This window comes from Pteronotus mesoamericanus, unplaced genomic scaffold, assembly GCF_021234165.1.
Source record: "Pteronotus mesoamericanus isolate MK-2021 breed Mesoamerican mustached bat unplaced genomic scaffold, CSHL_Meso_final scaffold_83, whole genome shotgun sequence".
Lineage (NCBI taxonomy): Eukaryota > Metazoa > Chordata > Mammalia > Chiroptera > Mormoopidae > Pteronotus > Pteronotus mesoamericanus.
Genome location: NW_026555328.1, coordinates 89,856 through 113,987, shown reverse-complemented (window position 1 = coordinate 113,987; position 24,132 = coordinate 89,856).

Below are 24,132 nucleotides of genomic sequence, written 5' to 3'. Positions count from 1 at the left end.
TGAACATGCGTGTTAGGGCTATAGTGAAAATCTCCCGTGGGAGGCCATCCTACCCATCTGTACTTCCCTATCAACTTGAAATATTTCATAATTAAAACCAGATGACCATGCATGTCCTTCTGTGGGGTGTTGGGGTATGGGAAATAATGGCTTCCCAGAAATGTTCAGGTCCTTCCTTACCCTTTATGCAAAAGGGACCTTGCAGATGTGATTAAGTGAGGGATTTTGAAGTGGAGGGATTATCTGGGAGAGGCAGGCACCTGGCAGTCAGGAGGCAGGAAGATGAGAGCGGAAGTGGGAGTGATGTGACCGCGGGTCAAGGAATGTGGGTAGCCCTTGGAGACTGGAGATGTCAAGGAACGATCCTCCCCTGGAGTCTCCAGAAGGAATGTGACCCTGTTGATGCCTTGTTAGCTCCTGTAGGACTCATTTCAGACTTCTGACCTCCAGAACTGTAAGATAATAAACTAGTGTGGTTTCAAGCCACTAAGTGTGTGGCAATTTGTTGCAGCAGCCATAGGAGATGATACAGGCATGGTCCGCAACTACACCGTTGGTGGCGATGCAGTTGCTCAAAGCAGGAACAGGAGACCCGGGAGGGCACAGCTGGCCTTCCCAAGTCTCGAATCCCTGGTCCCGCACCTCCGCTATAACCAGTCGGTTAACTTCAGCTGAAAAGCAAGGATGCCAAAGTCTGGTGGAACCAAGAGCCCTGCCCTGCGTGGTCAACATCAACACCCTATCAAGGCCTCAAACACCCAATTCCTCCTGGGTTCCTGGTGCCAAGGCACAAGGTACTCATGGTCCAGGGTTTACTGCCTAGGCCTTCTCTCCTGGGTCTTGCAAATGAAAAGACTGATTTCCCAGCAGGTGCACAACTAAGTTCTTCTCATTCTCACACTACTGCCTCAATGTCCTTGCTCTGCTGCTGCCCTGGAGGCGGCTGGTCAGAGAATGGTGGCTTCTGACCTCCAAGCCAATTCACTCGCCCTATGAGCATCCAGTCCACAATGATGTGGGTTCTGGGGGAGATGGGATGGGGTCCTCTCGGAGCTGCCTTGCCTCACTCACCTTAGGAGCATACAGCCTGGGTGGGGTATGTGTGACATGTACCTGGACAGCTGTAGAATAAGGCAGTGTGTGGCTGTAGCAGGAGGAAGGCTTCTGAGATTCCACACTTACTGATTCAGTGACTTGTTAAGTTTCCAAAATCATTTCCCATCTGCCCACTTAGGCTCTAGACACTGACAATGTGGTCCTTTGTCTTGAAGGAGTGTAGAATCCAATGAGAGAGGAAAAAAACACAGGCCAATAAGAAGTTCACTAGCAATGCCAAGGAGCGTTGGAAAGGATGAGAGTGTTCCTGCCTCATCGGGACAGCGATGGGCTCAGAAGAGAGAGCAGGGACGGCTCTGCAGGGGAGGTGCCCTCAAGAACTTGAGCAGCGGAAGGCATGGGGCGGGGGAAGTAAGAGATGTGAGAGGGAAGAGGACAGAATAAGCTAAGATATGAATGTGTTGACAGGAAAGGTGTTCACGGTTACAGGAGGCTCAGGAGGGGCTGGTGTTAGCTGTGGAGGGAGGCCAGGTTTGGTGTTGGGAAATAATCTCTGTCCGTTAAACCCATGACAAACCATATGTCCCTTTAATGATATATCTGTGTCCCTGTGGTGCTTGTTCAACTTTCACTGGTAAGTCTATCTGGGCAACAGGGAGCTGGGACTCAGAGCATTTGTCCAGGGCGGAAGAACAAGATAAGGAGGAAACAGCTGACAGATAGAACAGCCGTAGATTGTACAACAGTCACCTTATAATTAAATGTGCTCACTCTGGTTGGGTAGCTCAGTTCGTTAGAGCATCGTCCTGATATGCCAAGGTTGTGGGTTTGATCCCTGGTCAGGGCACATATAAGAATCAACCAATGAGTGCATAGATAAGTGGAACAACAAAGCGGTGTTTCTCTCTCTCTCTCTCTCTCTCTCCCCCCCTTCCACTCTCTCTCTAAAATCAATTAATAAAAAAAAAAATGTGGAAGGGGAGGCCTAACAGGATGAGTTCAAGTGATAAGTGTTAACTGCCAGAGCTGAGTAAGGGAGATTACTCCCAGGAAATGAGAGAGACACCAAGAAGGAGTCAGGTGCAGGCACCTTCCCTGGTGACGTGATCTGAACTTCAGCAGGAAGCAGCCAGGACTATTTTGTTGCTTGTTGCATAGGGGGAGGGGTCTGCCCCCTCCCTTGATTTCTGGATGGAAGGTGGGAAGAAGGTAAGGCAGGGGGGCTGCCCTCAGAGTGTCTGAGCCTCTCTCTGTGGAGGAGGGTGGGGGACAGGGAGGGAAGGAGAAACGGCATTGCACAGATCCAGCTCCAACATGGTTCAGGATGAGTGGTTAGAGAAAAAGAAGGGCTAAGAAAGGGACAGTAGATGCAAGCCATTGAATAGGAGAAAGAAAATGCAGAGATGAAAGCTGGAGGCAAGAGAGGAGGAAAAACATGAAGATGATGAACCGTAACCAAGACGGGGTGAAAACAAGAGGAGCACGCAGACAGCAAAGGCTTCAAGAACAATGGGTCCTGGGAGGGAAGAACAAAGGCCCCAGAACCAGCACAGGCTCCTCCTGCGCCCCCAGGAAGCTGTTCCCCAGATTTGGTTACACAATGGGAACTGAGAGTATCTGCCAAACACAGCGACAAGTGCCCTGCTGTATAGCTGGGCTGGGAAACAGATTCTACAATTAACCGAATGTTCCCTGAACACGGTTTCCACACACCACAAGCCTAAACGAATTAGGAGGCATTTTTTTTTGCAGTGTGAGATGCCCAGAGTGTTTGACGCCAACAGGGAGGGGAGGTAGCCAGGCCACCGAGGTGAGTGCAAGTCTCCATCAAGGTGATTCTGGAGGCTGGAAAGTCAAATGGCAGCATCTGATAGGACAACACAGAATAAAGGTCAGAGCCTAGTTCAGTTACTTGTATAATTTCTTCTTTTTGTTTTTTTCAAGATCTTATTCATTTATTTTTAGTGAGAGGGGAAGGGAGGGAGAAAGAGAGGGAGAAAAACATCAATGTGCAAGAGATACATAGGTCAGTTGTCCCTTACATGGTTGACCTGCAACCCAGGCATGTGCCCTGACTGGGAATTGAACCAGTGATCTTTTGGTTCACAGGCCGGTGTTCAATCCACTGAGCCACACCAACCCGCTCTTTTTTGTATCATTTCTGATAGTTGCCCCTGATCTGGATGGGAGTGTAACATACCTTATGAGGGACAGTATGATGTGGTGGTTGATGTGCAGGCTCCATACTCTACCAGTCTAGGTTCATGTATCTTTTCTGCTAGTAGCAGAACCTTGACCTCGATTTTATGATCTCCAAAATGAGTACAACGATTATATGTACCTCACTGGGTTGTTGTAAATATCAAATGAGAGCATACATGCTAAGAGCTTAGAACAGCGCTTGGTGCAAAGAAAGTGTTTGCTTCATGGTAATCATAAGTATGATTTAGTAGGATTCACAAGCCCAGGAAGTAGAAGGAGGCCTTACAATGAGGAAGAGGAAGTTACTTTTGAGTCGGCTCCATGGGTGGCCTACATGGCAGCAGGGTCAGCTGCCTACTGAAACTGGGGCAGTGGGTGTGACCCTTTCTGGGGTTTGATGGCATTTCAGAATCCAGAGCCTCATCTGTTCACTAAGTAGTTCACAACACCTACTCTGGGTGAATTATGTGCTAGGCTCCCAGCCTAATTGCTCCCCTGCCTCAGAGATCTGTAATGTAGTCCAGCAATTTGACATTTGAAGAAATGAAATCAGATTTGGGTTCTGTTGCTTGCTATCATTGTGACTTTCTTTGCCCTCAGTGTCCTGCTCCGGCTCATAGGGCTGATATGAAGATCCAGGGAGGAAAGTGAGTCCCAACAAATGAGGCTGGGCCCTGAGAAGCAGCATTTACAAGCCTGTTCATAGATGAACTGCAGCCCCAACTGGGAAAGTCGACCTATGATGGTAACAGAGAAAATAGCTGCAAGGCAACATTTCTATGAACCGGAGGTGAAGAAACAAACTTCGAAAGCACAGTCCTGAGGCTCAGCATGAATGTGATTCCTCCAAATGGAGGATTTCTTTAAAACAAAGGACACAATATAGTCTAATGAACAAGTAGCAGATTAGGAAAAGATATTGCAATATCTGAAGCCAAAAAAGGACTAATATCTAAAATATGCAGGAACTCATGCAGGGCAATAAGCCATAGGGAAGAACCCAGTGGAAAAATGGGCAAAAAGTATGAATGGGTAATTTTCAGAATAAGGAAACTAAAGGACTAAACAAATATGTGGAGAGATGTTTATTGGTTATAAGGTAATTGCAAATTAAACCAATGAGATATTACTTTCTGCCTATTTGGCAAAAAAAATTTTTTTCATAGTATTTCTTAATTGTTTATTTATCAAGAGAAACTTTTCCTTAGCTCAATATCCATGTTTCATAGTTCAGGAACACAGGTCAATGACAAACTTCCATGGAATTTCCCCCCCAAAATTCTTTACATTCCAAGATCACTTTGCTCTCTGAAAGACACCAGCTTTCCTCATGTCCTCAAAATCCTTCCTGGAATCATAATTTCTGTAGAAATCTGCATATGACTTCTTTCTTTTTTCAGCCACACCAAACTTTTAGGGAGCTGCAACCCCTAGGAATACAAGGATGGCTCCAACAAGATGAAATTGCAGATGCTTGGCCAGAAGGCCACACATGTGAGTTTTTGTCAAAGCACTGGAAGACATGGCAGTTGTATTCTCCTCAATACCAACATTCTTCCAAATGGAGAAATGGATGACCAAAAATTTTTGAACTGAATAATGCCACATGGGTTAGGGATGTGGAACTATAAGCTCCCTACATTACTGGTGTTAATAGGTAGGTGATGTAGCTGTTCTGCAGATTTTGTCTATCTACTCTATCTATCCATCTGTCCATCCATCCATCCTGCAGTCTCTCACAAAGGGGCCTAAGGACACATGCAGAAGGTTGATCATCACAGCACGAGGTTGCTTGTGGCAACAGGAAACTGAACTCAATTGGGACCTTTCCTTGGGGAATGGGTGGGTGAAACATGGCAGCTGCAATCTGGGCTATCACACAACTCTGAGAAGGGGGTAGCTTCCCAAAGCCACACAAGTGGATCTTCCTAATGCAGCACTGGAAGGAAAGGGAAGGCATCCTAATTCACCTGAATGTATCTGACATAAAAATAAATTAGAATACACACACAGAAAACAACAACCTGAAATTCCCAAAACACAGACAAGATCATATATGAAACACATCAAGATGGGTGTTTATAAGGGAAAGGAGAATGGGAATTATAATAAAAGGAAATGGCTACTTAAAAAAATGAGTTCAGGCTGGTGTGTCTCTCCATACCATACCCCTCTCCTTTCTTGGAGAGTGAATAAAATCTTTACTCTCTGCACTTACTTCTCTTTGTTAGTTCTTTTACAGCCCACGTCATCAACCACCCTAACATTTTGGTGGCCTGTACAGGGGTATTCTCTATTTCTCCCTCTCCTTTGGCCTCCCGAGACTTGTAACTAGGAGACCAGTGGGCAGTGGAAGCTCAACCCAGGCTAGCCCCTGAACCCTGTCTCTGTGAGGTTTGGGGAGAGGATTCTAATCCTTCTCTATCTTTCTGGACTCTTTGTACAGCCTCTTCCTCAACCATCTTCATGGCCAGCAATCAAACTGGAAGTTACTGGAAATCAAGAACAGGACATGACTAACCACTCCCTACAGCCACAGGCAGAAAATAACATTGGAACAAACTGCAGACTTGTGTTACGACACCCTGCCAGCCCACGGGGCACACGGAAGCAACCGTTCCCTTTTTAGTCCAATGACAATCCAAAAAAAGCTCAAAGCCCCTCAAAAAATAAAATAAAAAAAGGAGTGCAAACCAAGGGTTTAGTGCAGAAACTAGCATGCAGTAAGCACCCCCTAAGTCTTAGCTATTATGAGCTAATTAGAAGAGTCCGAAGTCAGAGAATGCTGTTTCCCAAGCACATGTAATCTCCGTGAGGAGGCAGGGTCCAGCTCAAAGTAAAAACTTCTACTCTGTGAGAAACAATATCTAAAGTATAAGAAAAGCAGCCACAAACTGGGAGAAAAGTTTTGCAATTGGCACATCTGATAAAGGCTGTGTCCAAAATACACAAACAATCTTAAAACTCAACAATAAGAAAACAAAAAATGTGATTAAAAAATGGACCAAAGACTTGAACAGACCCCTCACCAAAAAAGATACACACAGGCGACAAAGAGGCATATGAAAAGATGCTCCACATCATATGTCATCAGGGTCGTGCAAGTAAGACAACCACGAGATACTACTACACACCTATTAGAATGGCTGAAATCCAGAACATTGATAACACCAAATGCAGGCAAGGGTTTGGAGCAACAGAAACTCTTTCATTGCTGGTGGGAATGCAAAATGGTGCCGCTGTTTTGGAAAAACAGTACGCTAGGTTTATTACAAAACTAAAATACTCTTACCATACAATCCAGCAACTGCCCTCCTTGGTATTTATGCAAAGGAACTGAAAACTTAAGTGTATGTCCACATGAAACCCTACACATGGATGTTTATAGAAGCTTATTCATAATTGCCAAAACTTGGAAGCAACCAAAATTTCCTTCAGTAAATGAATGGATACATAAACTGTGGTACATCCAGACAATGAAATATTATTCAGTGTTAAAAAGAAATGATCTATCAAGCCATGAAAAGACTTGGAGGAACCTTAAATGAATATTATAAATGAAAGAAGCCAGTGTGGAGAGGTTATAAATGGTATGATTCTAACTATATGACATTCCGGAAAAGGCAAAACTATGGAGAATATTAAAAGATCAATGGGTACCAGTGGTAGGGGGAGGGAGACATGAGTAGGACGAGTACAGAGGGTTTTTAGGGCAGTGAAATTGACTCTGATGAAACTATGATGGCGGATATATGTCATTACACATTTGTCCAAACCCATACAGGGTAGGGCCAAAGTAGGTTTACAGTTGTGAGTATGAAAAATAGTACAATAATTCATGAATAATAATGCAAGAATAGAAATAAAAAGGAGGCAAGATGGTGGAGAGGTGAATGCAAGTTACACTGTCCTCCTCCCAGGACCAACCTGGAATTACAAGTAAATTGTGGAGAAATCACCTGGAATAAACAACTGAACAATAGCGAGAGAGAAGCCTTATAACATTGGACAGACAGAAGAATCACCTTTAGCACAACCTGACAGGTAAGGAGTGCAGTAGAGACTCGAGAAGGCTGGCTGAGCACCCGCAGGCAGCAGCACCAGAGGGATATTTAAGTGACCATTTGGATCCCCCTGAGAAGAGTGGAGGAGAGACCACTACTAGTGGGGACCCCCAGCCTACAGCACTAGAGCCCAAAAAGTACATAGATAACAACCAGCTGTGAAAAGCAGCAGGGTTCCTCTCTGCCAGAGATGGGTGGCTGGAGACACAAAAAACCTTTTAAAGGGCCAATGCATAAATTTTCATTTGCAGTCACTTACCCTGGGCTCCAGCAAAGGTGCAGGCAGAGTGGGCTGGAGACACCTGAGGAGAGACTGGGGAGAGAGGCTTTGGGGAGAGAAAGGAGGGAATAATCAATAGGATCCTGATGCTGAGTCATCCCTCATATGGCAGCAGCCATCTTGTTCAGGCAGACCACTCCCCTGAGTGGCAGCAGCTTGAGAGAAATCAATAATCCCTCCCTAAGGAGGGACTCTGCCCCACCCTGTGGTGCCTAAGCCTGGCTGCTGAGTGCAGAGTGACTATATTAAAAATTGAATGAGACAGCCACAGACAGGAGATTCCTGGAAGTCTCGAACAGACTGCCTGAGATCAGACAAGGTCAACATCTGACATCACCACAGGCAGATCCAGAAAGAAAAAACAGCAGTAAATACTAGAGGCTATCGAGATGAAATCCACTGTGGTCTTCTCTATGATTTGCGATATTTTCTTTACTACATAGCTTTTTAAGATTCATTTCGGGTTCATCAAGTTAGTGCATATTAAGTTATTAGATGTTATACTAATAGTTTATTTCTCTCCTTTCTTATAATAGTCTTAATCTTTTTACAACCTTATTAATACTCGTTCATTTGTTGTTGATAGTGAGATTGCAGGGGGAAGTTATTTTTGCAGATGTGGGTTTGTTTCCTGGTTTTTGTGGTTTTGTTCTGGCAGCACCTGCACAAAAACACAAAAGATGTAATGGACAGAGTGACCCTCAGTCAACCACCTGGAGGGAAGGACCCACCCAGTAATGACCAAACAACTATCAAAACCCAATTATTTCCAGAGTGCCAACATAACTGGCATAAAATCATCCCAAGAGCATCAAGCACAGGAGACTGAGGAGACTGCACCACTGAATCTCACAAGTCTCTTACCATAGTTTACATCACAAAGTCAGGAAGTCAAGACAGGTCAATTTAAGAAGCTGAAGCAAAACAAGAAGAGACTCACAAATAACAGGAAGACAAACATCTCACAATCTACAGGAAAGAAGGAATCCCTAGAAAGAGAACTAAATGAATTAGAGACAAGTAAACTACCAGATATTGAGTTCAAAGGAATGGTTCTAAGGAAGCTCAATGAGCTCAGTGAGCTCAGAGAGAATAACCAAACACAACAGGGAAACTACAAAGAACTTACTGCAAATTATATCAGCATTAAAAAGGACATGGAAAATATGGAGAAGAGGCAAGAGGACATGAAGAATACAGTTTCTGAATTGAAGAACACAGTAGAAGGAATCAAAAGCAGACTAGATGAAGCTAAGGATTGAGTCAGTGAGCTGGAGGACAAAGTAAAAAAAGCTCCAAGGAAGATCAAGAAAATGCAAAAAGCCTCAAAAAGAATGAAGAGGTGTTTAGAGAATGCATGACAACCTGAAATGTAATACTATCCATACAATAAGGATATCAGAAGGAGAAGAAGAGGATCAAGGGCTAGAGAACCTGTTTGAAAAAGTAATGATGGAAAACTTCCCTAGTTGGAGGAAAGAAAAAGTCGTGCAAGTACAGGAAACACAGAGGAACCCATTCAAGAAGAACCCAATGAGGCCCACTCCAAGACAGACAATAATTAAAACGGCAGATAGCAAAGCCAGAGAATCTTAAAAGCAGCAAGGGAAAAACAGGTAGTAACATTCAAGGGAGCCCCGATAAATCTAGCAGCTGACTTCTCAACAGAAACACTACAAGCCAGAAGGGAATGGCAAGAAATATTCCAAGTAATAAAAAGCAAAAGCCTACAACCAAGACTACTCTACCCAGCAAGGCTCTCAATTAAAATGGAAGGCGAAATAAGGAGTTTCCCAGACAAAAGCAGGCTAAAAGAATACACCTCCACCAAACCAGCATTGCAAGATATACTAAAGAGACAGCTTTAAGAAGATGAAGAAAAAGAATGAGAAAGAGAGGAACACAGGTACAAAAGGAAATAATGAATAAGTACCTATCAATAATAACTTTAAATGTAAGTGGATTAAATGCTCCAATCAAAAGACATAGGGTAGCTGAATGGATAAGAGAATATGACTTGCACATATGTTGCCTACAAGAGACCCACCTCAGAACAAAGGACCCATGCAGACCTAAAGTAAAGGGATGGGAAAAAAATATTCCAAGCAAATGGACAAGAAAAAAAAAAAAAACCAGGGTAGCAATACTTATATCAGACAAAATATATTTCAAAACAAAGGCCATAAAAAGAGACCCTGAAGGACACTTTATAATACTTAAAGCAAGAATCCATCAAGAAGCCATGAATATTGTAAACCTATATGCTCCCAATGTAGGAGCACCCAAATATATAAGGAAAATCTTGGAGGACTTCAAGAAAGATATAGACAACGACACATGGATAGTAGGGGATTTTAACACCCCACTTTGTTTGGAAGATCAACAATAGGTAGATCTTCCAAACAAAGTATCATCAAAGATATAGTGGAACTGAGTGACGCATTAGATCAAGTGGACTTCACTGATATATAGAGAACCTTTCATCCCAAAGAAGCAAAATACACATTCTTTTCAAATGCACATGGTACATTTTCAAAGAGAGACCACATGATAGGACACAAAACAAGCCTCAACAAATTCAAGAAAATTGAAATCATAACAAGCATTTTCTCAGACCACAAGGGCTTGAAACTAGAAACCAACCTCAAGGAAAAAACTCAAAAACATTCAAACTCATGGGGACTGAATAACATGTTATTGAACAATGAATGGGTCAATAATGAGATCAAGGAAGAGATCAAAAAGTTTCTGGAAACAAATGAAAATGAACACACAACTGTCCAAAACCTATGGGACTCACTGAAGGCAATCCTGAGAGGGAAGTTCATAGCAACACAGGCCTACCTAAAAAAGATAGAAACATTTCAAATAAACAACCTAACCCTACATCTTGAAGAAGTGGAGAAACAACAACAAAGCCAAGAGTGAGTAGAAGGAAGGAAATAATCAAGATCAGAGCATAACTTAATGAAATAGAGACTAAAAGAACAATTCATTTAAAGGATCAACAAATCCAGGAGCTGGTTCTTTGAAAAGATAAACAAAATCAACAAGCCGTTAAACAGACTAATCAAGAAAAAAAGAAAATTATTTATTAACCAAATAAATAATATCAGAAATGAAAGAGGAGAAATAACAACTGATACCACAAAAATACAAAGGATTGTAAGAAACTACTATGAATAATTATATGCCAAGAAATTTGAAAACCTGGGTGAAATGGACACATTTCTAGAAAAATATAACCTTCCAACACTGAATGAAGAAGAAGCAGCAAGCCTGAACAGACCAGTGACAGCTTGTGAAATTGAAGCAGAAATCAAAAAACTCCCAGCACTCAAAAGCCCCGGATCGGAGGGGTTTCACAGGAGAATTTTACAAAATGTTTAAAGGAGAGCTAACCCCTGTGCTTCTCAGATTATTCCGAAAACTCCAAGAAAAGAGACGTCTCCCAAACTCTTTTTATGAAGCCAGCATCATCATAATCCCAAAACAAGATAAAAACAGAACAAAGAAAGATAACTACAGGGCAATATTGCTGATGAATAAGACTATAATATCCTCAACAAAATATTGGCAAACTGCATCCAGCAATACATTAAAAAGATCATCCACCATGATTAAGTGGGAGTCATTCCAGGGATGCAAAGATGGTTCAATATTTGCAAATCACAGAAAAAAAAAGGAAAGACAAAAATCACATGATCATATCAATAGATATGGAAAGAACATTCAATAAGGTACAGCACCCAGTTATAAAAAACACTCAGCAAAGTGGGAGTAAAGGGAGCATACCTCAACATAATAAAGGCCATATATGAAAAACCTACAACCAACATCATACTCAACGGGCAAAAACTAAAAGATTTCCCACTAAGATCAGGAACAAGACAAGGATGTCCTCTTTGACCACTTCCATTCAACATAGTATTGGAATTCCTAGCCACAGTGATCAGACAGGAAAAAGAAATAAAAGGCATCCAGATTGGAAGAGAGGAAGTGAAACTGCTATTGTTTGCAGGTGACATGATAGTGTGTATAGAAAATCCTATAGATTCCACCAAGAAACTACTCAACCTAATAAGTGGATTTGGCAAAACATTGGGATACAAAGTCAATATTCAGAAATTGAAGGCATTTTTGTACACCAACAATGAATTATCAGAATCAGAAATCAGGAAAAAAAATCCCATTTGTTATAGCAACAAGAAAAATAAAGTACCTAGGAATAAATTTAACCAAGGAGGTAAAAGACCTGTACTCAGAAAACTACACAACACTGAAGAAAGAAATTAAGGAAGACACAAAAAATGGAAGCACATACCATGTTCATGGATTGGAAGAATTAACATCATTGAAATGTCCAAACTACCCAAAGAAATTTATAGATTCAACGCAATCCTTATTAAAATACCAATGATGTATTTCACAGACATAGAACAGATATTTCAAAAATTTATATGGAACCATAAACAACCCTGAAGAGCTGCAACAATTTTGAGAGAGAAGAACAAAGTAGGAGGGATCACGAACTATATTAGACATCAAACTATATTAGAAGGCCACTGTAATCAAAACATTCTGGTATTGGCATAAGAACAGACACACAGATCGATGGAACAGAACACAGAGCCCAGAAATAAACCCATGTCTCTATGGCCAATTAATATTTGACAAGAGGGGTGGAAGCATAAAATGGAGTGAAAATAGCCTCTTCAACAGATGGTGTTGTGAGATCTTGAAAGCTACATGCAAAAAATTGAAATTCGAGCACCAACTTATACTATGCACAAAAATCAACACAAGATAGATAAAAGACTTAAATAAAAGTCCTAGAGGAGAACACAGACAGGAAACTCTCAGATATTCCATGCCACAATATTTTCACCGATATGTCTCCTAGAACAAGGGACATAAAGGAAAGAATAACTAAATGGGACTTCATCAAATTAAGAAGCTTCTGCACAGCTAAAGAAAACATCAGCAAAATGAAAAGGGAGCCAACCATATGGGAAAATGTATTTGCCTATGATACCTTGGACAAGGGTTTGAGCTCTCAAAATATATAAAGAACTCACACGACTCCACTCCAGGAAGACAGACAATCCAATTGAAAAATGGGCAAAGGACCTGAATAGACACTTCTCCAAGGAGGACACACACAGGACCCAGAGATATATGAAAGGATGCTCAGCATCACTAGCCATCAGAGAAATGCAAATTAAAACCAGAATGAGATACCACTTCACACTGGCCAGAATGGCCATCATAAACAAATCAACAAACAACAAGTGCTGGTAAGGTTGTGGAGAAAAGGGAACCCTAGTGCACTGTTGATGGGAATGCAGACTGGTGCAACCACTGTGGAAAACTGTGTGGAATTTCCTCAAAAAGCTAAAAATGGAACTGCTTTTTGACCCAGTGATTCCACTGCTGGGATTATACCCTAAGAATCCCAAAACACCAATTCAAAAGAACTTATGCACCCCAATGTTCATAACAGCACAATTTACAATAGCCAAATATTGGAAGCAACGTAAGTGCCCATCAGTAAATGAGTGGATCAGAAAATGGTGGTCCATTTACACAATGGAATACTACGCAGCAGAAAGAAAGAAGGAACTTCTACCCTTCATGACAGCATGGATGGAACTGGATAACATGATGCTAAGTGAAATAAGTCAGGGGACAAAAGACAAATACCATATGATCTCACCTATAAGTGGAACCTAATCAACAAAACAAACAAACAAGAAAACTATAACCAGCAACATTGAAAGAAAAAAAATAAATGGACAATAACGAAACAGGAGGGGGGAGGAGGGTAATGGGGAAAGGAAGGGAAAGGGGCAAGTCAAGGAGGATGCATAAAGGACCCATGGACTAAGCCACAGTGGGGGAGAATTGAGGGTGGGAGGTGGGGGTGGGTTGGGAGGGGAAAGTGGTGGCAGGAAAATGGAGAAAAATGTATTGGAACAATAAAAATATTTTTTAAAAAATACAAAAATATATAATGCAAGAATAAACTGTGTTTCTCATACTCATAACTATAAACCTACTTGGGCGCAACCCTGTAGAACGTACACCACAGGAGTTAACCCTGAGGTAAATTGGGGACTTGGAGTGATTATGATGTGTCAATGTAGGTTCATTTTATTAAAACGGCATTCTGATGAGTGACGTTGAAAATGGGGGAGGCTGTGCACCTATAGGGGCAGGGGGTGTTTGGGAAATCTTTGTACCTCCCTCTCAATTTTGTTGTAAGCCTAAAACTTCTCTGAACAATTAAAGTCTTAAAAAACAAAACAGAGGCAGGGTCTGGACCTCTCTTGCCTTGGCCATTGTTCAGGAGCTTAGAGCTGTGTCCGGTGATGAATGAGTCCTGAGTAGCCGAACAGAAGCTAGGTAGTGTCGGGGCATCACCAGGCAGGACACTCAAACCTACACAAGTGCCAGAGACATTCTGGTCCTCTCTGGAGAGGTCTGAATTAGAGTAAGTGACACATCTCCTTTCCTACAAAGATCTCAAGCCCCAAATGTCACCTAGCTGTCCATACAACACCCCCCTTTCCCCACTGCCCAACAGTGGGAGAGTTGAAATTAGATTTGCAGGCCCTTGCTGTTAAGTCTGGAAGTTTCCACCGCAGTCCCTGAACTCTAGAAGGGGAGGCGCCTGTGGGGTTCGTGGATCCAGGAAGCAGCAGCACTCTTCCAAGTAGCTTGGGGAAGTGAGTCAGCACCTTGCCACAAGTGGATTTCAAAACAGAAGGAACAGCAGACTTCAGGGAGTGAAGAAACCTATTGGACAGTGTCATTATTACTTCAGAAGAGCTGAAATCAGCAGGAGCCGTCTGCAGTCACCAGACAGCCACAGGACAGGACATGACAGGGTTTGTTTTGACAACACTCCTCTCAGTCGTTACAGACAAGCCGAAGGGACAAGTCAAAGGGAAAAGCCCTGAGACCATGACTGGCAGAAAAGCGACTATTGGAAGTATTGTTTGTTTCACAAAATCATGCCCTCAACGCACAAGGCAGGGCCTTCACGTCACTGTGTGTGCAAAGACCAAGTCCCTTCAGGTCAATGGCCCTTCCCACGAGAAACAACCCAACACATCCTGGCACATGACTGTGTCTTACGAAGCCACCACCCTGTCGCTTCCTTTTGGCCCTTCTGAACGTGCCTCTGCTGCAGCTCCTCCTTCGCTCACAGCGGCCACAGTTAGTCCTCCTGTTTAACTTCAGAGCAGCAGTGGCCGACCTTGCCTCCGCATTACAATTACCCAGAGAACTTTTAAAAATCCCAATCTCACCCTGGCTGGTGTGGCTCAGTGGATTGAGTGCTGGCTTGTGAACAGAAAGATCACCAGTTCAATTCCCAGTCAGGGCACATGTCTGGGTTGTGGGCCAGGTCCCCAGTAGGGGATGCGTGAGAGGCAACCACACATTGATGTTTCTCTCCCTCTTTCTCCCTCCCTCCCCCTCTTTAAAAAAAAAAAAAAATCTTTAAAGATCCCAATCCCTGGTCACACCCAGAGAAATTAACCCAGAACCTTTAGGAGCTAGTGTGGCATAAATGTCAGTTAAGCTCCCCAAGGCTGAGCAAGCAGCACCCACTTTTGAGTCCTGCTTAGAGGATGCATCCAGTAAAGATTTATTAAGTGCAGCATGAAGAGAAATTCCTTCCGCGGAGGCCAGGGGAGGCCCTTGTCCTGGGCATTTCCCTGGGACAGGTTATAAGTGAGAATCATCTGCCCAAGGCACAGGCTGGTTGGCTCTCATCTCCCGTGGGTCTGATGGGAACATGGCTTTGCTAAAGATAAAAATGGGACCTTAGACGGTCAAACTCAACACTCACCTGAGTGTTAGCACCGCTCCTCCGGGATCTTCCCTTTGTCTGGCACTAAGCTGAGGGGACCCCACGAGAACCCACTTCTGTAACTCCCGGTGGGTGCACGGTGAGGGCTGGGAGCTGCAGCAGGGAGTTCCAGCAGAAATCGGGAGACCCCTTATTCCTTTTCCTCCTACATTCCCTTCCAGGCTGTTCCATAGTTCTTTGGGGTGCAACACAGATAGGGTTGGATTTGAAGGGGAAAAGGTAACTTACCGTAACTGAGAACGTGTGAGAGGAAGCCACATTTGAGCTCTGCCTGCCAGAGTTACGGGGCCAACAGTAACTGTCCAATCCTTTTGGGCTCTTTTCTCTAGAGAAACGCTGTTGATAGCTGAGACTAGAGAGAACAGTGGACGCTTTTTTTTTAAGTTGTGGTAAAATATGCATAACATTGTTATATGCATAATATACAGTTTTCACCATTTTCAGTGTACAGTTCAATGGCATGAAGTGCCTCCATATTGTTGTGCTACCGCCGCCACCACCACTATCCACCTCCAGAACTTTTTCCATTTTTTAAAATGGAAACTCTGAAAAATAAAATAAGACAAAACAAAACAAAACAAAACAAAATTTAAAAAAATAAAATAAAATGGAAACTCTGACCCCATTAAACAGTAAGTCCCCATTCCCCTCCCCAGCCCCTGACAACCACCGTTCTACCTTCTGCCTGTATGAATCTGACTCTCTAGGGACCTCACATAAGTGGAATCATACAGTGTTTGTCCTTTTGCATCTGGCTTATTTCACTCACCATCATGTTTTTGAAGTACATCCATGTCGTAGCGTGTGTCAGAATTTCTTTCTTTTTAAAGGCTGAATTATATTCCATTGTATGTATGGATGATATTTTGTTTATTCGTTCACCCATGATAGACACACGGGTCATTTCTACCATTTGGTTATAAAAGAACAAGTCCTTTCAGAGCACTCTGTGTGCCTGATGTTCATCTGAGTACTTTACCTGTATTAACTCATTTAATCTTTCCAGCAACCTGTGGGTTAGCTTCTACGATCACTGTCATTTTTCAGATGAGGAAATCGAGGCACAGAGAGGTAAAATAGCTTGCTTGGTTACTCAGCTATCAAGTGACGGAGTCAGCACTCCAACCCTGCATCAAGTATCTAGGGCCACTAGTTTGGGACTATTACAGCAGAAGGGGACTCAGCTACCATGTGTCCAAATTTTTTCACAGATAAGAAACTGAGGACTTGCAGTGTTAAGTGACTTGTCCCATAGCTATGGAGACCATATTATCTGAACCTCCCAATCAAGATGTATAATTTGATATTTTTAATGTTTCTTGATGGAAAAAAAAGTCAAGCTGAGAAGTGTAATTGAAAAGGACCCCCAAAGACAAATGAAACTGGGTCATCTTGAGGGTTTAAAATGAGGTCTCCCAGACAGAGCATTCTAAATGAGTACTGTCTGTTTGGAGAACCTAGCCTATCCCTGAAGCTGGCGTGCAAGTCTTCATTTAGAGATTCACCAAACTTGGCAGAGGGAGGCTTTTGAGAGCGACAACTGGCAAAACTGAGTCACATTAGGCATATTTCTGCTCCTTCATGACCTGGATCACAGCTTCCATCCCCCTGGTCATCCAGCTCTGGGCCTGTCTAGTCTTATTATCATTTTCTACCTTTGCACACAAGGAGACTGGGGAGGAGAGGGGGTTGTGAAATTAGCCCAACCCATTACCCTCCGTGGAAGGAACTGCATAGCACTGTCCCCTTGCCAGAGAGGACGAGGACACAGACACGCTTGTTCAAAGGATTCCCAAGTCAAACTTCCCACGTTCAGGTTTTATCTTGTTTCGAAGTTTGTAAAAAGCTTCCATTTCCATGGCAACTGCCCCCTGGTAATTCCTCCTTGGGATCCTGACAGATAATTCATTTTGTACCTTGCTACCAGATATCTTCTAGAACAAGAGTTTGATCATGCCACCCTCCTCCTCAAACACACATCGTGATTCCCCATTGCCTGCAGAGTCTTAGCACAAATACCCTGGCATTACATGTGCCCCATTTTGGGAGCCCCGCATTTCCCTTCCAGCCTCACCGGCCACCTTCTCCCTACACTTGAAGTGTGATGCTCCATGTACTGCCGGCCCCTCCTCAATGCCTCTCCTCTCTGCTCACCAGCTAAGTCTACTCCCTAAATGCCTCTTCCTCGGTACACCTGGCCTTCTCTGAATTTTCTGGTCAGAATTGGCCACTCCTTCCTCAATGCCATCACTGCAAATAGCTGCTGAGTCATCTCAGCCCTGCGGACACCTTGCCTTGGATTCCTGGGAGGACTTTGCAGCCCTTCCCCTATAGACAATAAGTTCCTCACGGGCACTGACCATGAATTCACCTTCATGTATGGCAGAAACCCAAACTCTTCTATTTATAGGCAATACAATATCCTCCCTGGGTATAGCATCCTTTCTTAGCCACCAACTCTTTGTCTTTTTTTTTTTTTTTTTTTTTGAGATATCAATGTTTCTTAAAAGGAGATGGGAGGAAGTTGATGTCAGTTAAAAGTCACCCTGTGGTGAGCACTGCAGCTGCTGACAGGGTGAGGCACTAGCCTAGTGTAGAGCAGAGCAAGGAGAATGGTCAAGAACCACCATCGGGCAGCCACGCTGCTAGAAAGAACAGCCGCGAGTTGTCTCAACCCATAGTATGGGTATATAAGACACTCTGAGCTAGGGATTAAGTGAGGTGGCTTGTGGGCTTCAAACGGTCATTGCAGAATGATAAGAAGAGCAGAGGTTTGATAAGTAAACAGGTCAAAAGAGGCCATCTCTTATGGGCAAGACATAATATGGGCCCAACCCATTGCAGATGGGATGTGGGCCCTCCAGAGCTGCCAAAATACCCTTCTCTGAGGTGATCCCCCAAAAGCAAAACCCAGGACATTTTTTGCATTCACTGCTGTCGGCAGCCTTGGCCTTGTTGGGTTTCAAAGTCTCTCCTTCCTAGCCCTCTCCTCCATTCCCTCTTCCGGTCCCTGTCTAAATGCCCTGTACTTGATTATCTTCTTGAGCCCAACTCTTGTTAGTGACGTTCTTGTTCCATCTGGGGGTACTCTTCCCAGACAACTCGCTTGTGGGGCATCAGGTCCTACCTAAATGCAAAAGAGCCAAGCCCTGGTCTATGTTTGTGGTCTTTCTGAGGCCCAGATTAGAATTTCTGACTCCCAGCTGGGACGCCCCTGCGATGGAGGAAGAAACTTTACTCCCACGCTTCTTTCTGCTGGCCTAATAATTAGACCTGAGACAGATTAGCAAGAGAAAAGAAACACATGTAATACATACATATGTATGGGAACCCCATATACATAAGAGACAGACCCCCATATGCACAGAAGTTTCAGAGACAAGAGGAGAACATGGGTACATAAGACATTCTGAGCTAGGGATCAAGTAAGGTGACTTGGCGTCTCAAAGGGTCATTGTAGAATGATGAGAGCTGTTGTTTAGTAAATAGATAGGTCAAAAGAGGCCATCTCTTATTCCGGGCAAGACGCCTAATTCAAGTTCTTCTAGGTAGTTAAGAGAGGGGCAGAAGTTTCTCTTGAGTTCTCAGCTAAAGTTGCCTTTAGCTCAAAACAATCCACATATCACAAAGGCACATTTTAGACTGACTCATTTGGAACCCCGACACACCAACATCACCTCAATTTTTCTTCAAACTAATATGTTTTTAAAAAATCCTCACCCAAGGACATTTTTTCATTTCTTTTAGAGAGGAAGGGAGAAACATCAAGTGAGAGAGAAGCATCGATTGGCTGCCTTCCACACAGACTGGGATCAGGGATCAGAGATGTCTGACTAGGGGCTGAACATGCAACCTAGGTATGTGCCCTGACTGGGAATCAAACCTGCAACCCTTTAGTTATGGGCGACACTCCAACCCACTGAGCCACCGGCCAGGGCCTAACGGATACTTTCATTGGGAGAAATAGACCTGCATTTTTGGCTCCACTGTCTTCACCCCTCTGCCTCACTGTGGGCTGGGTATACACTCCCACCCCTTGGTTTTGGGTTTGACCATGTGACTTTCTTTGGCCACTGAGGTGGAAGTGATAGTATGCCCTAGTTGAGCCTTTGATGTTGTTGTGAGAGGAGCTGCCCCTAGGTAGCTGCAGCCTGCGGAGTCTGGGCCCGAGATGATCACCCCCTGAGTAAAGCCGCCCCAGCCAACGTGCAGACTAAAGTAAGAACCACTGTGGACAGGTCGGAGCCACAGGCCCTGCTGACTCCCTGAGGTGTGAGATTAAAGGCTTGTGGTTTTCAGCCACTGAATGTGGGGATGGTTTGTTACACAGTGTTACTGCTGCAATAGCTAACCCAAATAGTCTTACACAGAGATGATATGTACAGAACATAGCGCAGGTTAAAATTAGTTATTCCAGGGAATCCTATGTAACCATCACCAAAGTCAGGAAACAAACATTGCTCAGCACCTCAGAGACCTCCACCTGCCTCTTCCTGATCTCCACCTCTGCCTTCAGCCCTGGAGGTAATCACAGTTTTCATTGTTAAAAACTTGATTTTCTACTTTTTTTTATAGCTTACCATCCGTATATATACCCTTAAATTATATGTGTGTTTGTTTTTGATCTTGATGTGACAGGAATCTCCCTATTTGCGTTTTTTGGTGTGTATCCTGTTTTATTTGCGCAGTATAGTTTGTAAGAATCATCCAAATTACTACATGTAGCTATAGTTTGTCCACTTCATTGCTGTGTAATATTCATTATATGAACAGACTACAATTTATTGATTGATTCTACGGTTAATGGATATCTCACATTTCCAGCTTTTTGTTATTACAAACGATCCTGTGTAATCATTTCTATATATCTAGGGTCGGCAAACGTTTTCTGTAAACAAGCACATAGTTAAAATTTTAGGCTTTGTGGCCCTATATGGTTCTCTGTGGTAGCCTTATTTATTTTTAAATAATGTTAAAGTGCTTTTAAAAATGGAAAAATGCATTAAAAAAATGTAAAACTGGTTCCTAGCTTCTGGGTGGTACAGAGAGATATTGGGGGCAGGACTTGGCTGGTGGGCTGCGGTTGGCTGACCACCGCGACCCGAGATACCTGGCGCATGTGCACAAACGCTCCTGTGGGAGGGGCCTAGCGGGTCTGAGGGTTCGCAAATCTTGAGTCTCCCTAGGTGATGCCCAGTCTTAAATGCAGCAGGTAGAAAATGGGAATTTCATCTTCTCAAACGAGTCTGTGGGCTCTGGCTTCACAGAGAGAGCGACCTTCATGTGGTCCCCGTGGGACCTGAGCCCTGTGCCACTCTGACCTTTCCCCGCTCTCACTCCAGAAAGTGCGGTAAACAGTGTCGTTGTCAGGCTGGGTGCCCATCAGAGCGAGCCATGGAGGAGGCACTGGACGGCCGAGCGCAAGGAGTCACATTGGACCTTGAGTCCAAGGGGAGTTTGGATTTCCTTCTAACTGTAATCAAATACCAGTGGTGGGGAGCGGGGGCGGGGAGGGAGGTGTGTGAGGCGGGGTGGTAACCGGCCTGAGCTCTCTTTTGAAAGGATGCTTTCGCTGCTGGAAGCGGGGGTTTTTAGGGAACAAGAGAGGAGGTGGGGAGACCAGGAGGTGGGGAGGGCCACTGCAGGAGTCCCATGAGAGTGGTGGGGACCAGAGCCAGGCCAGGCCTCGGCCTCTGCTGGGCTCTGGCCACCAGAACCTGAACAAGTCCCTGAGCCTTCCATGCTCATCCCTTGCACATCCTGTGCCCTGTTCCTGCAATCCGCTCCCCTAACCCGGTGAGCACGGTTCAGGCATCCTGCCCCCTGCCTGTCCTTCCCGTCCTTCCGGGGCTGATGCCGTCCCCCAGGCGCCCCCACCAGACAACGCAGTGGCCTCACTTCCTATGATTTCACAACCACTGTGATATATACCCTCAGCCTGTTTCCTCAGGGAATTTTAGGTCGCTCTCATCTGTGGGTTCCATCGTTGCAGGAGTTCCAAGTCAGGCCATGGAGCGGGCATTGAGGGGAAGGAGGAGGAGCTGAATGCATGACCAGGCACCTACTGAGGGAGCAACAGGGCAGGTTCCATCCTCACTGTGGTGATTAGGCAACCGAGGGCCACGCCAATGAGCCCACAGGCGGGTCACTGGGAAAGAGACGGTCAATCAAGTGGCTGAGCTGGACCAAATCAGGTGGAGCGGCTTTTGGGGTAATTGGCACCCAGGCTTTGCCAGAGGGAGCAAAGCTAGAGGCTCCCAGGGCTGGGCCCTGCCTCGAATGGAAGCCCAGAACATACCTTACTGTTGCTTAGCAAAGAATAAGCTTCTCTTATCTCTCCTCCTGCAATACTAGTGGTTGTTACAGCCACCTCTGCCCCAAGATAGAACCTGAGGCACTGCTCCTACTCCACCGGAGTTCTTGGCTCTGTTCCTCCCTGTTCTCTAGACCAGTTGCAACACTCAGAGATAAATTAACTCATAAAAAAAGGTCAAACCATCCAGTTAGTTGGCTATGGAGATTCTGGAGAGAAAAAGTGAGGCTAGAAAGACTGAGCTGGGTTAGAAGGCCGGTAGAAGTTTAATCAAGTTATTTGTTTGTTTTGCTTTTTGGCTAGAAGACAAAAGAAAGAACACAACAGTGTGGGACTGGCCAGAATGACACGGGGCTTTTTAGGTAATGAATGCACCCTAAGTGACTCAGGTCTATAGCTTAGATTATTTACCCTCCAAAGGGTTATAAAAACAGGTTCCAAGAGCGCCCTTGGTGTTGCCCATCCTTTCGAGAATTGCAATAAGGAAGTCACTGTAGAATCATCGGATCAGCAAACCAGGGTGATAACATCTCAGGTTACCTGCAGAGGACGAGAAGCAGGAACTTCTGCGTAAGGCAGGAGAACAGTTGGTGTCATCCTGATGTCAGATGAGAGGCATTCCCTGTCCAGGATGTGAGGAGCCGCTCCTCACCCCCATGTGTAGGTCGGCCTGACCTGCGCGGCACAGTCAGAGTGCATTCCCAGCGAAGGGAAAATGTGGGCAGCTGGGAGGTACAGCTGGACGCTGTGTTCCCAGAAGATACCCCCGATGACTCAGTGCGTTGAGCGTCATCCCGTAAAGGTCACCAGTTTGATTCCTGATCAGGGATCACGTGCCTGGGTTGCGGGCTCTGTGCTCTGTTCCCATTAGGGATCTTTCAGAAGGCAGAAGACAACCAATCAATGTTTCTCCCTCACATCGATGTTTCCTCCTCTTTCTCCCTCCCTTAACCTCTTTTAAAATAAAATTTAAATTAAAAAAATATTAAAAAAAAAAAGAGAGAGACCCTTGGAGAAGAAACTGGGCAGCTGCCTGCAAGGTGGAACTAAGCCTTGTTGCATCACCTGATTTCTTTCTAGAACATTCTCTTGCTTCCCTCTGTTTATATGCTAAAACTCTCTTTTTCTGGGAAAAAAGTCTAGATGGTTATTTTTCATTTTCAGAAACCCTCAGGGAGAAAAATGAGTATATTAGGCTTAGAGGGGAAAGAAACCAGATGCTCTGCCAGCTCCCTCAGGCTGGGCCAGGCCTGCGGGAGGCTCAGAGAGCCCTTGGTGGACCCCACGACCCTGTGCACTTTGCGTGTCCATTTAGTAGATGTCAGCGCGATAGCAGCACAGCCCGACATTCCAGGGAGCCTCTGCTCGTCCAGCTGTTCGTCCTCCTCCAGACTGGCCTGGCTTCCTACATTCTCTACTCGACCCAGGCCGGAGGTCCGGAACCATTCTGGATTCCTCCTTCTCTTTTGCTCTCCTCCCTTCTCCCTATCCCTGCTCCCCTACCATCTAATCAATCACCAGGTCCTCTCAGTCTCATCTACAGCCTCCAGGATAGAAGGTTGATAACGGATGACTGTGGGTGCGGGGTATAGGGAGGGTGATTATACTACCCTCTCTACTTGGGCGTGAGTCTGAATGTTTCTGAAGCAGAATGTGAAACTTAACAAAATCCAAATCAAATTTCTCAAGTCGGTCCCTCTGCCAGGATGACTCCTTGGCCATCACTGTGTCTCTTGGAGTTGCACTCCGAGTCTCCATCTGCTTCTACCAGCCACACTTAGCTTGACAGACGTTCTTCCCTCAGTGCTGAATGTAGCCGGTGGCAGCGTTTCCTCCCTGTAGGTAATAGTTTCAATTGCTTTTAATTGAAGGAGTGACAAGACTTGAGACATTGATCAGCTCCCTGCCAGGCATGCTTTTTACCCCAGCACTGGGGGATCGTGCCTGGGTTCTAGGCCTAGCCCAGCTCCCAGGCAGGCAGGAGGACAGGTCCCTGAGGATGAAATACACAAAAACAGCCCCAGCCCTTGGCCAGCGCTTTCACTTTCAAAGAGATTTGAAGATATTATTGTATCTCTTTTGAATTTCAAAACAGACCCATGGGGAAGGGAGGGCACCTTTGAAAGTTAATTCAGCCGGTTTTTGGCAAGGTAGGAAATGAGCACCTTCCCTGACTCCCTCCCCAGAGGAAGGCTGACACACGTCTGGCTCAAGCAATTTCCTGGCCTCACCTCAACTGACTCACTTGTCTGAAACAGGGTCACACGCCAAAGCCAACAGAGAAGAGGAGACGCTTTGTAGGAAGAAAAGTAGACACGTATGTCAACTTATTAAGATG